The 14,091-nt window shown below is 44.7% G+C and overlaps 1 protein-coding gene across 3 annotated transcripts in view; it reads left to right on the top strand.

Moving 5' to 3' along the window:
- LOC310755714 (uncharacterized protein) overlaps positions 1-11,467 on the top strand; it is an 86,673-nt gene extending 75,206 nt beyond the window's left edge. For all 3 annotated transcript variants that reach the window (XR_014544464.1, XR_014544465.1, XM_083599060.1), the window contains one exon: positions 11,291-11,467. The gene's annotated coding sequence lies outside the window, so the exon portion shown is untranslated. The remainder of the gene's footprint in view (positions 1-11,290) is intronic.
- Positions 11,468-14,091: the final 2,624 nt, after the last annotated feature.

The following is a 14,091-nucleotide window of genomic DNA, read 5'->3' as shown; positions in this document are numbered from 1 at the left end:
TGTCGTCTGTCGTTGGGACACGGGCATGGCAGGAATTTCCCCACTTGGCTGATTGGCTGTTGCCATTTCACCTGCTGCGTAGTAAATCGTCACAACTTGTAAGGTTGCGGATAGGCTCTGGTTCAGGTGATAGGGATGGGAGAACGCTCTCACCATCCCTTTGTGAAGGGTATTCCGTTAAAGGAATCCAGGGACTTGATGGTTTGGTCAACCCCTGAGAGGGGGTTGTGCCTTTGCCTGAGTCCAGGGGGACATTTGGGTGGCGGAGATAGCCTGTTCCTGGCTTTCCGCTTATCCAGGTGTTCACCCTTGGCTGACCTATGCTGGAGCCGTGGGTCAGCGCTACCTGCGTGGCAGGGAGCTAGTCGAACCAGAGCCTATGCAACCAGTCACTTTCTGTAATCAATAAAGTTGTGGCTTAAATTCTGCCAAAAACCAAAACCAAAATTTGAGTCAAGTGTGAATTTATTTAGGGGGGAGGTTTCTGGGTCTGAACACATAAAAAGTAAAGGTAAAGGACCCCTGGACGGTTAAGTCCAGTCAAAGGCGACTATGGGGTTGCAGCACTCATCTCGCTTTCAGGCCGAAGGAGTCGGTGTTTGTCCACAGACAGCTTTCTGCGTCATGTGGCCAGCATAACTAAACTGCTTCTGGTGCAACGGAACACCGTGATGGAAACCAGAGTGCACGGAAACACAGTTTACCTTCCCACCGGAGTGGTACCTATTTATCTACTTGCACTGGTGTGCTTTCAAACTGCTAGGTTGGCAGGAGCTGGAACAGAGCAATGGGAGCTCACCCTGTCGCTGGGATTTGCACTGCCGACCTTCTGATTGGCAAGCCCAAGAGGCTCAGTGGATTAGACCACAGCGCCACCCACATCCTACTAGACATGCATTGTGGCCAGTCAGGTGCCTGACACCCTGCCTGCCCTGTTGTTGTTTTTTTGGAGTCCCAGCATGTAGCAGAACCAGGAATTTCACAGATCCTCATGAGGAATGGGTTCACAGAGTAGTTCCATATCCTAGAAGTGATACCATTTTTGGCATTGCACCATCAACCTTCGGTGTGAAAGGAATAAATATGTACGCCATGACTGCTTCTTATCCACTTGCACGTATTCTGCAGTTGTACAAGCTTTTTGCTGTGTTTTATTTTTGGTCAGTTTTGTGTGCCTGCCCAGATTCTGTGATACCAGATGTCCCTGTTTTTCTTTTGCTAGAACTTTTCATTAGGCTTGCTGCTGATTTCTGTGGTGTCTGAAATTCAGCATTTTACCGGTCTTTTGATATTGTGATCTATTCTAGTTGTGAACCAGAGCCACAGTCACACTTTTGCAATGGTCAGTCTTGATTAGCATGTGATGGGGTGAACTCACAGGAGCACTGTGCACTTATTCCAGATTGTTTAGTGCCAAGTTCCACAATGACATGTTTTTGACAGAACTGTTTTTGACAGAACTACTACAGGCTGGCAAACTCATCTTTCGCAATGGAATAATTGAAAACATAGTTAGCTTTTTAGGAATTCATTGTAATATTCTCTGTTTAAAGTTAAGCAGGTCAGAGGAGCCGTACAAGAAAAAAAATTATTAGGAAGTTTTGTAAGGAGGACTTTACAAATTATTGTTAAAGGGATTAAAAATAGTGCAGGGCCTGCAAGACAGAGCTGTTCCGCCTGGCCTTTGGTTTGTACTCAGTCTGACCCTTATGTTTCCCTCCCCTTATGGTTTTGATCTATGGGCTACTTTTAAAATGAGGCTGCATTTTAAATTGCATTTTAACCTGTATTTTAAATTGTTTTCCCCCCTCTATTATGTTTACTGTAATTTTACTGGTGTTAGCCACCCTGAGCCCGGTTCTGGCTGGGGAGGGCGGAGTATAAATAAAATTTATTATTATTATTATCATTAGATTTATAGCAGTAAGTATAGTAACAAAATGCAAAATCAGAAAGGAATTAATAAAACCCTTAGAAGGGGTTGAAGAAAGTCTTATGCTGTGATAGCCAGATATTTGTTACGTTGTTTTTTGAGTTGTTATGTTGGAAAATATGTGCAAAAACCAATAAAAAAATTATATTTGTCCTATGGAGCGAATGCAGGTCGGTGCGCACCGACCCCTCTCGCTCTCCAGGCTTCAGGCAGCTATCCGCAACCCTTCTGAGCATGGCGGGAGCAGCCTGAAGCCCGGGGAGCGCAGCGCCAACTCCAGCTGCGCTCCCCAGGCTTCAGGCAGCTATCTGCAAGCCTTCGGAGCCCGCTTGGGCTTCCCCCGCCCCCAGCCCCACAAGCTCTGGGAGCAGCGGTGAGGTTGTGCGCAATCTTGCTGCCACTCCTGGACTTGTTCTGGGGGATGGGGTCAGGGGAAGCTCGGGCTTCCCCCGCCCCAGCCCCGCGGCTAAAAACGAAGCCAAGACAGCCAGCGGGATCCATCCTGCTCGCTGTCTTGGCTTCTGCCAAAGCCTCTCCCAGCTGGAGGAAGCCAAGACAGCCAGCGGGATGGATCCCGCTCGCTGTCTTGGCTTCTTTGCTCTTTGGGGCTGGGGCTGGGGGTGGGGAATAATTGTTCTCCCCTTTATTTCCCCCCCTAAAAACTAGGTGCGCCCTATGGTCCGGTGCGCCCTATGGAGCGAAAAATACAGTAATTAGAAAGGATTTTAAGAAAACCATCAGTTGAGGTTGAAGGATGTCTTAGGCTGTGATAGCCAAAGATTTTGAAATGATGTTTAAAAGGATGATATGTTGGAAAATATGTGTAAAAACCAATAAAAATTATTTATTAAAAGAAAGAAAGAAATTGAGGGGGAAATCCTAATACAAAGCATCATTGAAAATTTACCCCCATATGGGGATTGAACCTGCAACCTTGGCATTATCAGCACCACACTCTAACCAACTGAGCTACCCAGGCTTGATCCTTTCTCATCTCCTTCGTTCCCAACAGTGATGGCTTGGTCATCTCTTCCTGATTTTTCCTAACTGCCAACAATTAAGAAGTATTCCTGTCAGAAGAACAAGTCAGCTATGCACTTGGCTCTCAAATTATCCCTGAAAGTATATTTTGCTTTCATTTTCATTTTCTCTTCCTTAGCTTGGATGGATAAGAAGAATATACTTTCCTCATTTATGAGAAAACTTGTATTATGGCCTCAAGGCTCTTGTTTAATAAAGAAAGAAGGCTTTTCCAGATCCATACAATCTTATTTTTGAAAGAGAAAATAACCCTATCATTACACTCTGTGACACTGATCTGCGGTATAGAGCAAAGAAAACGAACTCTTAAATGGTGCCATATTAAATATTTGAAGTCAAAAAATAATATATATATAGCTATTTCCTGCAAGAGCTGTTATTAGAAGCTTATGAAGAAGTGTTCTTTGTAGAAATAAAGATGCGTGGTAATGGACCTGTAAGCCGATTTGCATGACACATTTAAATTACTACCTCATTGCTCGATATAATCTATCTCTGGAGACATTTCAAATAAAGCACATTTTGAGAGAGAAGTATATGTTTAATATCAGTACTGTCCAATGTGAATCAGATTGTTTTCAGCATTTGAAGAATGTAGAATGAAGGCAGATTAGTGATGGTGGGGTGATGGCAACAACCCCTTGATGGGATACAAGAAATGGGGATTGCAAGTTGTTCATTAACCAGATTTAGCATGGAAGCTTTATGGATTTTACGTTAGCAATGAAATGCAGAAATCTAGAATAGCCTTTTTTTTTGGAACATGTGGGGATCTAAAGGTCTTCACAAAGATCAAAATCAGGATTGCTGCAACTGACCAGAAACAGAACTTTTTTTGGTTTGATCTGGTCCTGTACTTGTACAGTGGTACCTCGGGTTACAGATGCTTCAGGTTACAGACGCTTCAGGTTGCAGACTCCGCTAACCCAGAAATATTACCTCAGTTTAAGAACTTTGCTTCAGGATGAGAACAGAAATTGCATGGCGGCGCGGGAGGCCCCATTAGCTAAAGTGGTGCTTCAGGTTAAGAACAGTTTCAGGTTAAGAATGGACCTCCAGAACGAATTAAGTTCTTAACCCAAGGTACCACTGTAATAGGTAATAGCAGCTTGATCTGCAAAAATCAGCCAAATGAAGCATCTCGTGCCAAGAAGGTAAGCATTATGACCTGTTGACCAGTGATCTAGACAAAAGCAGATAAATGTATAAAGTATACCTTACAGGTCGCTTCAGTTGTCTTCTTCAGAAGCCTACAAAAACCTGGACCTAGATCTCTTATAACACTATAAGTGCATTAGCTCTATAGATTATTCATTTAAACACACACAAAAAAATACAAATAAGGACTTGAATAATGTAAAAAATATACAGGTGCCTATTATTTATTTGTCATGCTTTTAAAACACCCTTCAATCAAAGTACCTAGGGCGGTATACAATTCATCTTAAGAACACAGCATAAAACATCATAAACTTCCTCTAAAGTACGGAAGGACATTGGTGGTGCTGTGGTCTAAACCACAAAGCCTAAGGCTTGCTGATCAGAAGGTTTGGTGGTTCGAATCCCTGCAACGGGGTGAGCTCCCGTTGTTTGGTCCCAGCTCCTGCCCACCTAGCAGTTTGAAAGCACGTAAAAGTGCAAGTAGATAAATAGGTACCACTCTGGTGGGAAGGTAAATGGTGTTTCCGTGTGCTGCTCTGGTTCGCCAGAAGCGGCTTAGTCATGCTGGCCACATGATCCGGGAGCTGTCTGTGGACAAACGCTGGCTCCCTTGGCCTATAGAGCGAGATGAGTGCACAACCCCAGAGTCGCCCGCAACCGGACCTAACGGTCAGGGGTACCTTTACCTTTTAAAGTACAGAAGTAATTTCATATAAGAGATTTATTAATTATGTAGATCTCACAAGTAGATTGGTTGGTTTTTGCACACCCACCACTCTCTGCAGGACAAGCAGTTGCAATTGGGTGATTTATAAATAAAGAATCTACTTACCCAGAGTTCCATTTTAATTGGTGTGGTTCATCGGCGTGGACTTGGCTGGTGCCAATACAAGTCCCATGTCATCTAAATCAAGATGCTAATGTCAAAGCACCTGGAGGGGTTTGTCTGAGTAGCTTTCCAGTTCAATACCACCACCAGGCAAAGCTCTGCAAGGTCTTTATTGGCATGTGTTCCCCGAACGACTAATTGTATAAAGTGGCATCTCACGTTAGTGTCTGTGGTGATGCTGGCTGTGTATCTGGAAATCTAAAAAGCCAGTTAATATCCTTTTAATTGCTGGAGATCAGTGTCTCATTTCTGCCTTGGAAATGTGCCAGCAGAGAGATGGACACTGGGGAATGAAAGTGACAGCTTTTGCCAAGTTACTTCTATAGTGTAATATTTTAGCCTATTTCCATCAGTAGCTCCCAGATTTTAAATGGAAAAATGAGAAACAAAAATAGTCAGATTTCTCCAGATTCTCCAGATTTTTGGTCATGGTAATCACCCGTATTGGCACCTCTTTTTATGTCCACAGCCACCATTTTGTGCTGGCACCCACAGCACTTATCAGTACAGTGGTACCTCGGGTTAAGTACTTAATTCGTTCCGTAGGTCCGTACTTAACCTGAAACTGTTCTTAACTTGAGGTACCACTTTAGCTAATGGGGCCTCCTGCTGCTGCGCCACCGGAACACGATTTCTGTTCTCATCCTGAAGCAAAGTTCTTAACCTGAAGCACTATTTCTGGGTTAGCGGAGTCGGTAACCTGAAGCGTATGTAACCTGAAGCGTATGTAACCCGAGGTACCACTGTATGTCGGTATTGGAACCACTTAAAAAAAAACAAACCAAACCAAACCAAACCAACAGCTCCATTCCTAAATCAAAGAGGCTCATTGTGATTTCACGATAGACCGAGTTTGGAATCTTGGGAGTCGGCTTATTGAATACATTCTTGCATAGGATTGTGCTGCAAATCTTTACTTGGTATCTCAACGAACACACGCCATCTGCTCAAACAAGCATCGTGCTCAAAGTATTTCCACATGGCAACACTACAGCCTTAAAAATACATTTGCCATAGGTGCAACTGGGGAATCTGGGTCTTAAATGGTGCTAATTGAAGGGCCAGTTCCAATAGGAACATGCAGCAGCAGCAGCAGGAGGGACATAATAAGGAAAAGGCACATGAAAGGTTGCATTCTGACATCATGTTTTTCATAGGGAGAAGGATTAGCATTTCCTGATAATCCTCCAGCTCTTTTTCCTGTGATACTGATACAGGCAGCCCCCCAATTTAAGCACATTCAATATGCACGCAACTGCGCATCGCAACAAACCCAGAAGTGATTTTTAAAATCCCCCAAATAAGCCCAGAAGAATCCAGAAAGGTCAGAAAAGGCACAGAGACAGCACCTGGCAAATTCACGGGCCTTTGCAATTGAATTCCCAAGAGTCCTTGCACCAACCGTTGAGGCCTGCAGAGAGTTAGCGTTTGAGGAAGGAGGTTATGAGAATGCGATGGTCTTGGAGTTTGGTGGAGTTTTTGCTCTGATTTTTTTTTAAAAAAAATGCATTTCTTGATCTCACCCACTCTGCTCGACGGTGAAGATTAAAATTTATTCTGAACGTATTGAAACAGAATGCTGGGGAAAGCACCGAGTTATTAGTGAGGCAGCATTTGCGTTATTTCAGCTTGGCTGCAGTGTAAAAGTATTATGATATGAAGGAATCATTGCAGCATGATTGACAGTTCGAGCGGGATAGACAGCTCTAGTAAAATGTGCTGTGGCTGTAATCTAATGTGACTACCAAGGCTATAACTAATGCTGGTTGACTAGTAAAAGGCCATAATAAATATGTTGGTAGCTTGTCCTTATTATAGGGCGGATGCCTGGCTTAGAGTGCCAAGCTTCATTAGGCTGCTTTACGGCGCCCCAGTGTATCATTTTTTTCCTGCGTGTTGTAATTTTCAGAATTACAGTAGCATGTCCTAAGGCTGCCATAACAGAGGCTGTGCTGTAAAATGAAAAGCATTTTGGACAGGCACAGGGCATGGATATTTGCAATCTGCCATTCTGCAAAACTGATAAATGGGGAGAATGCTGATTAAAGAAGAGGTTTCTTTCTTTTTTAAAAAAAAACAAAAACAAGTTAATTGCTACCTAGCACTGGTTTCCACAGAGCAGCAGGTTAAATCCTTGTGCCAAAAAGATGGGCATTGCCCTTAAGATGCCAAGAAGCACAGGAGAGAACAGTGGAGCCTGCCTAAAAGCTTATGCATAAAGAAGCTAGCAAGATTTCTAAGTACAGGCAACCCCTCATTTACGCTTGTTCAATATGTGTGTGAATGCGCGCACGTGCATCGCGCTGAGCCTGGAAGTTACCCAGAAATGTCACAGAGAGGGGTGGAATGGGGCAGGGGCAGAATGGGGTGTTTGCAGGGTTTCCCCAGTGATTTCAAATAGATTTCACTGACTCACACGGTCCCTCGGAACACAACCTCCGGGTTAAAAGCTGTACATGGTGCAGCTGTTTCTCCCTTGTACTAACAAGACATGATGCATGTTTCTATCATCAGGGTTACATGTGCACATTAACATAGTAACCACACAGTGCTACACCAAATTGATGCTCCCATCTCTCCCCCTCCCACTGTTTGGTCATATAGTCGCAGCTACTTCATTTTCAGAGACAAAAGTTCAGATTAAGCACGTCTCTTTCTGGAGGGTCTAATCAGCCATGAATGTGCCCATTTTCTGATCTCTCTCTCGGACTGGGATTAGGATGAATAATCAAGCTGTATAGAAATGTGAATTTAAGACCACCATTCAGAATTGCCTTTACTTTCCTGCTTAGACTTCGGCCCTCATACCAATTATTATTTTTGTACGGTTTACAAGCATGTTCTCAATCAGCATGTTTTCAGCAGACCTGCAAGGCACAGTTGTAAGTCTTGTCAAGACTTTAAAAACTCTCTAAACTGCTTCTCTCCCTCTGCTCCAAGATGTTTTTTCTGCCGCCAAGGTTCCAGGTGCATCTTTGTGTGGCGAGTCCCCCCCCCCCCCCAGAAATAAAGACACGAGACACAAGAATTCGAGTTAATGGGTCAAATTAGGCCACAATTTTATTGATTACAGGAATTGAGCGGTATTGGCTTAGGCATTGGTCCTATCAACTAACCGGCGGCTTCAGCCCGCTTGCTTGAAGACCGGTAAGGGTTAACCACCAGTAGGGGGAGTCCCGCTGATGCACATCAACTAGGAGCTCCCCCAGGGTCACCGCTCGGGGGCGTGCCGTGGGCCCACACATCCATAGGCTTAGGACAAGGCCACGCCCCCCTGAATCCTTTACCAGACTACCCTTTGTTTTGGGGGAAGGTGATGGCACTTCCTTCCCCCCCCTTCATCTGCATAATAATACCCCTATCAATGCCTAACCGCCCATACCGGGAGTTGTGACGGTTTGCTACGAGGTAGGAGAAAACCAAATGGCTGGTGCCAATCTGCCAATTGGAAAAATTCCTACCAGGCCCCTTGACAGCGACCAACCAAAGTCCATAGCAACGTCAGAGAGCCTAGCCTAAAGGGTGGGAGGGGAGGGAAAACCTGATCAGCTGAGGCGCGGGAAAGAGGGAGCTCCTCGGCTGCGCCAGCCATAAATAGAGCTGGCCATGCCTCCCGGGCCAGCCAATTGGCTGGCCGGGGTGGTGACGCGTCCGAGGATTCCCCTGGTACCGCGGGGGCTGAAAGCCAGCCCCCACGTGTGTGTGGAGAGGCATGAAGCCCGCAACCCCACCTCCTCCCTAGCTCTGAAGTGGCTTTGTCAGAGGGCCCAGCATACATGTGGAATCTCACAGGGCAGGAAGGGTTTAAAATAAAGCAATTGGAAGCAAAACATCAAAACCCCTGTGTGCTTCAAGTTTTGTTTAGCAAACCCGCAGATTCCTTTCCATTCCACCGTTTGACAGATACGTTTGAAAAGATCGATTCCGAAGTCCGTGTTTTGCCATGTGATACTTGCACTTATTGAATGATGGCTCAGTGCTGTGGCACAGCTAACACAACACAGCTATCACCGATAAGCCTTTCTTATCTTTTTTGTATTGAGAGAGAGAGAGAGAGAGAGAGAGAGTACTTCTTATCGAGGGAACACAGTTCCCCTCTGGAGCCATATTCACTGAGTGGTAACCAATTCATCCGATGGGCTGAACTGAACTTAAAAAGAACCAAGCTGGCTTAGACTAAAGGTTCATCTAGCCTAGCACCCTACTTTCCGCAGATGCCTACAGAAAACCTCCAAGCCAAGCTTGAAGGCAATAGACATTACCTCCTGTTGATCCTCATCACCTGGTATTCAGAGGCAGGCTGCATGTAAACCTGGTGCCATAGTGTTGTACGCATGACCATCTCCTCCTGCTCCAGTGCTCTCCCACCACTGGTGTTTGAAGTGGAGTACACATGTTGATGTTACCCACAATCCCTAGATATAGCTCCCATAGTTTATTGAGGAATACTGATGTTTGATGCATTTACCTTCAAACTAGCTCCCATCCGATTTGAAAACGTAAGTCACAGTTAGGCAAAGGTGTGTACGTCTGAGGCAGTGTGCATGTGCATGGTGTCATTGAACTGGAGTTCACTGGGTTTGCAAGCAAGAGGAAATAAATGGAACAGTGTGCATTGGGTAAAAGTAAAAAAAGGGTAAAGGACCCCTGGACAGTTATATCCAGTCAAAGGCGGTTATGGGGTGTGGCGCTCATCTTGCTTTCAGGCCGAGGGAGCTGGCGTTTGTCCACAGACTGCTTTCCGGGTCATGTGGCCAGCATGACTAAATCTCTTCTGGTGCAACAGGACATTGTGACGGAAACCAGAGCGCACGGAAACGCCGTTTACCTTCCTGCCACAGTGGTACCTATTTATCTACTCATGCTGGTGTGCTTTCGAACTGCTAGGTTGGCAGGGGCCGGGAAAGAGCAACAGGAGCTCACCCCGTCATGGGGATTTGAACCGCCCACCTTCCGATTGGCAAGCCCAAGAGGCTCAGTGGTTTAGACCACAGCGCCACCCATGTCCCACATTGGGTGCAGGGCCATTCCACAAGAGAGGGAATGGTGGAAGTTGTTCAACAGTGGAACAGCCTCCCACTCGGTAGTGGACTTTCCTCCTTTGGAGGTTTCCAAGCAGAGATTGGGGGGGGGGCATCTGCCATGGATACTTTAGCTGAGTTTCCTGCATGAACTCTTGGTGTCCCTCCCAACTACACAATTCTATGAAAACTTGCTTACATCTGTAATCAATAAAAGTTGTGGCCTTGTTTGATCCCAAGTACTGTTTGTCGGTATCCTCTGGGGGTCGAGATGCCAGCTGGCTAGCCCCCAGCTGGATCATGCCCTTCCAGCCGTGACTATCTCTGGTGCAAGGTAAATCAGCGACTTCGACTTCAAAAGCCCGAGCATGCTATATTAGCAGAGCATACTGCGCAAACAGAACACGCGTGAGGCTTGTGGAAACATACTGACAGCTAAAGATTTATTAAGCATAAATCAGGACAAAGAAAACATGTCATCTCCCTTTCGTCTCCTCAGAGAAGAAGTCTAAAGCAAAAGCTACACACACAGAGAACTTCCCAGCAGACTGTGCTGGTATATAAACAGACATGTGACATGCAACAGTTCCATGTCTGCAAATAAAGGTGGAATGGAATTTTCCAATACTGTTGTCCTGTGTCTCAATTGTGTCTTGTTTGTGTGTGTGCCTGTCCCCGCTCATGGCTTCACCACGCCCGGTCCCACAGTGTCTGGAGGGCCAAGATTCCCCCCTGCTCTCTGCGCTGTAAGGCTACGAGCAAGGACCATGTGATGCAAATGGGCTTTCTTTTGAGAACACCTGAAAGGCTGAGCTCCACTTTTGATTTCACGTACGTTGCTGAAAAGAAGATTTAGCCTCCACAAGCTGTATTTCGTCCCTGCTGTACACTGACATGTTTTTAAAAAGAAATACTGTTTCCATAATTTGAACAAACAAGTTGCTCTTTACGGCCCCTTTCTGGGTGATGCACTGCCCCATTCACAGTCTATCAATATAACTGGGCCACTAACATTTTACAAAGGAGACATAAAGAGGTTAAAAATGTTAGGAGAGTTCTTAGGTTCTCTGCCATCTCCCCCGCCCAGGGTTATTTCCTCTACCCCTCTCTTGAGTTTTTATCTCAGAATAATAGGATGGTTTGTGCTGAGGTGTGTGTTTGCCTCCATGCTTTATAGTTCTTGTTATTACTGCAGTGTTGACCTCAGCACATTTTATTTAGGTTTTTCTGTTTTTCATTTTTTAGTAAACAGCATTATGGAACAACGATTGGACAGCACGTATGAGAAAAGGAATGATTGATGAAAGACGAGCCGCTGGAGAGAGCCCCAATCTGCAAGACACTGAGAATCTTCAGCGACGGGAAGGGAGGAACTGATTTTTCAGTGCATTTGGGGGGGGGGGAGAGAAGTTTACGTAAAATAAATAAAAATCCAATGAATAAATAGCATTGTAAATTCTAGGAAGCAGAGAGGACGGCATTATGCATTTTATCACGCACACAGCAATCTGGAGTCTGTGTTAGTTTTGAAGGTTCACAGAGCTACGAAGCCATTCTAAAAAGAGCGTTTAGATTGCCAGCAGTCTTTCGGCAAGGTGTTGAAAAGGTGTTGTTGTTTAGTTGTTTAGTTGTGTCCGACTCTTTGTGACCCCATGGACCAGAGCACGCCAGGCACTCCTGGCTTCCACTGCTCCCCCAGTTCGGTCAAACTCATGTTGGTAGCTTTGAGAACACTGTCCAACCATCTCGTCCTCTATCGTCCCCTTCTCCTTGTGCCCTCCATCTTTCCCAACATCAGGGTCTTTTCCAGGGAGTCTTCTCTTCTCATGAAGTGGCCAAAGTATTGCAGCCTCAGCTTCAGGATCTGTCCTTCCAGTGAGCACTCAGGGCTGATTTCCTTAAGAATGGAGATGCTTGATCTTCTTGCAGTCCATGGGACTCTCAAGAGTCTCCTCCAGCACCATAATTCAAAAGCATCAATTCTTCGGCGATCAACCTTCTTTATGGTCCAGCTCTCACTTCCATACATCACTACTGGGAAAACCATAGCTTTAACTATATGGACCTTTGTGGGCAAGGTGATGTCTCTGCTTTTTGAGATGCTGTCTAGGTTTGTCATTGCTTTTCTCCCAAGAAGCAGGCATCTTTTAATTTTGTGACTGCTGTCACCATCTGCAGTGATCATGGAGCCCAAGAAAGTAAAATCTCTCACTGCTTCCATTTCTTCCCCTTCTATTTGCCAGGAGTTGAAAAGGTAGGTGACCTTTAATGCCTTCCAGTTCCAGCCCTGTCCCAGGGGCCAGTTCACACCCACCCACCCAAGTTAACAATCTGATACTTCTTCTTCTTCTTTGGTGATCACTCGTAGCCAAGTAAGATTGTCTTCCAACAATCTGATACATACAGTGGAGGAAAGGGCGCACATCCTTTGCACAGGATACAAACCTTTGTGATGCAAATGCTATGCCGTACACAGTAGGCCAAATTCACAATTGTTCTTCCCTGCCTGTTGAAGGGGAAGGGTCACACAATGTTTGGCTCAAGCAGATATAGACCTACATCAAAGGTGGGCAGAATTCAAATCTTGTCGCATCTGCCCCCCTGATCTGCCAGCCAGGTGTAAAAAAAACCCAAGAGTCAAATAGAGCACATTCTGAGCCTAAGAAAATGTTTTCAGCATTAAACTTTTAGGGAACTCACACTCCTTGCACTCAGAAGTCCATTTATTAGCTTTGTACACACTCCCAATTGCTCTGTATCCCATGCACTCTGACCCCTGGTTTGGGAAGTGATGTGCACGAGATGCTAGCCACAATCCATATCTGTTATTATTAATATTAATCTATTTATACCCTACCTGATGGGACTGAAGACAGCTTGCAGATAAAAAAGAGAATTGCTAAAAACATAGGGGGTGGGGATCATTTTTAAAACCACTAAACATTAATAGAATGAAAACTATATACATATAAAAAAATCTGTTTAAAACATATAATAAAAAACAGTATGGCACCAGCCCTTTAATGAAAACCAGCAAATTACCAAAAGCCTGTTGGAACAAGAAAGTATTTACCTGCTGGTGAATGGCAACAAAGAGGGAACTCCAGGGAGGGAATTCCAGATTCTGGGAGCAGCCACCAAAGATCTCAAAGTCCAGGCAGATTCATATGAGAAAATAATAATTCCATTGCCACTACTCATAACCATTATCATAATCGTCCCACATTAATTTCAGTCCCACTTTTCAGGGGGGAAAGTGTAATGTAATAGTAAATTACAACACATACAATGACAAACATTCCAAACTGTTGAAATAACAATACAATAACACAAAACATCAGCCTTAACGTTAAATGTAACAGCATCCAATAAGAATTTCACAACTATTTCTCTCTGCCCTGCTATTAGCAGATCTGGTCGTAACCATCAGCTTTTGTTAATGAAACATCGGTTGACCATCCTGGACTATTAACCAGCAAATTGCCTCGTTTTCCAACTACAAGTGTGTTCAGCTACAAATAAGCCTAGGAGGCTTGCTGAATTCGTCATGTTGTGTGATTGGTTGACAAATTCTCTGAAGCTGTCCTTTAAGAGCTGAAAAGGGAAGAGGCGAGAATAGCCAAAATTTTAGCATTGTAGCACAGGTAAGTGTCTGTGCAGTTACCTAAGTAGGAAGTCTACACTCAAGCAATTCTGCACATTGGGAATTAAGTAGGGAAAAAATGCTCAGGGACGTTAATGCAGAACAAAAGCAGAAAAGCACCCTTTCCTTTGAGAATCTGCCTTCATCTTTGAGTACCATGTGTGAAATCTCTCTCTCCCCTCTTAGCTTGATCTGCCGATTGAAGCACATTAAACCTATTGTAACCGGTGAAGTGATTAATGTGCCTGAATCCGAGTTGATCTACAGGGGGAAAAGATTCAACCTGAAATTCATTATATTGTACCTAGGTGAAGCAGGAGAATAAAAACACCCTAAAGGTGGTTTCTCATCTCCTGCAATGATACTTAATGAGAAGGGGAGGGGGCTCAATTCATTTCTCTCA

This window comes from Podarcis filfolensis, assembly GCF_964270895.1.
Source record: "Podarcis filfolensis genome assembly, chromosome: 2".
Classification (NCBI taxonomy): domain Eukaryota; kingdom Metazoa; phylum Chordata; class Lepidosauria; order Squamata; family Lacertidae; genus Podarcis; species Podarcis filfolensis.
Note: the sequence above shows the minus strand (reverse complement) of the source record. Positions and strands in the feature narration are given on the sequence as shown.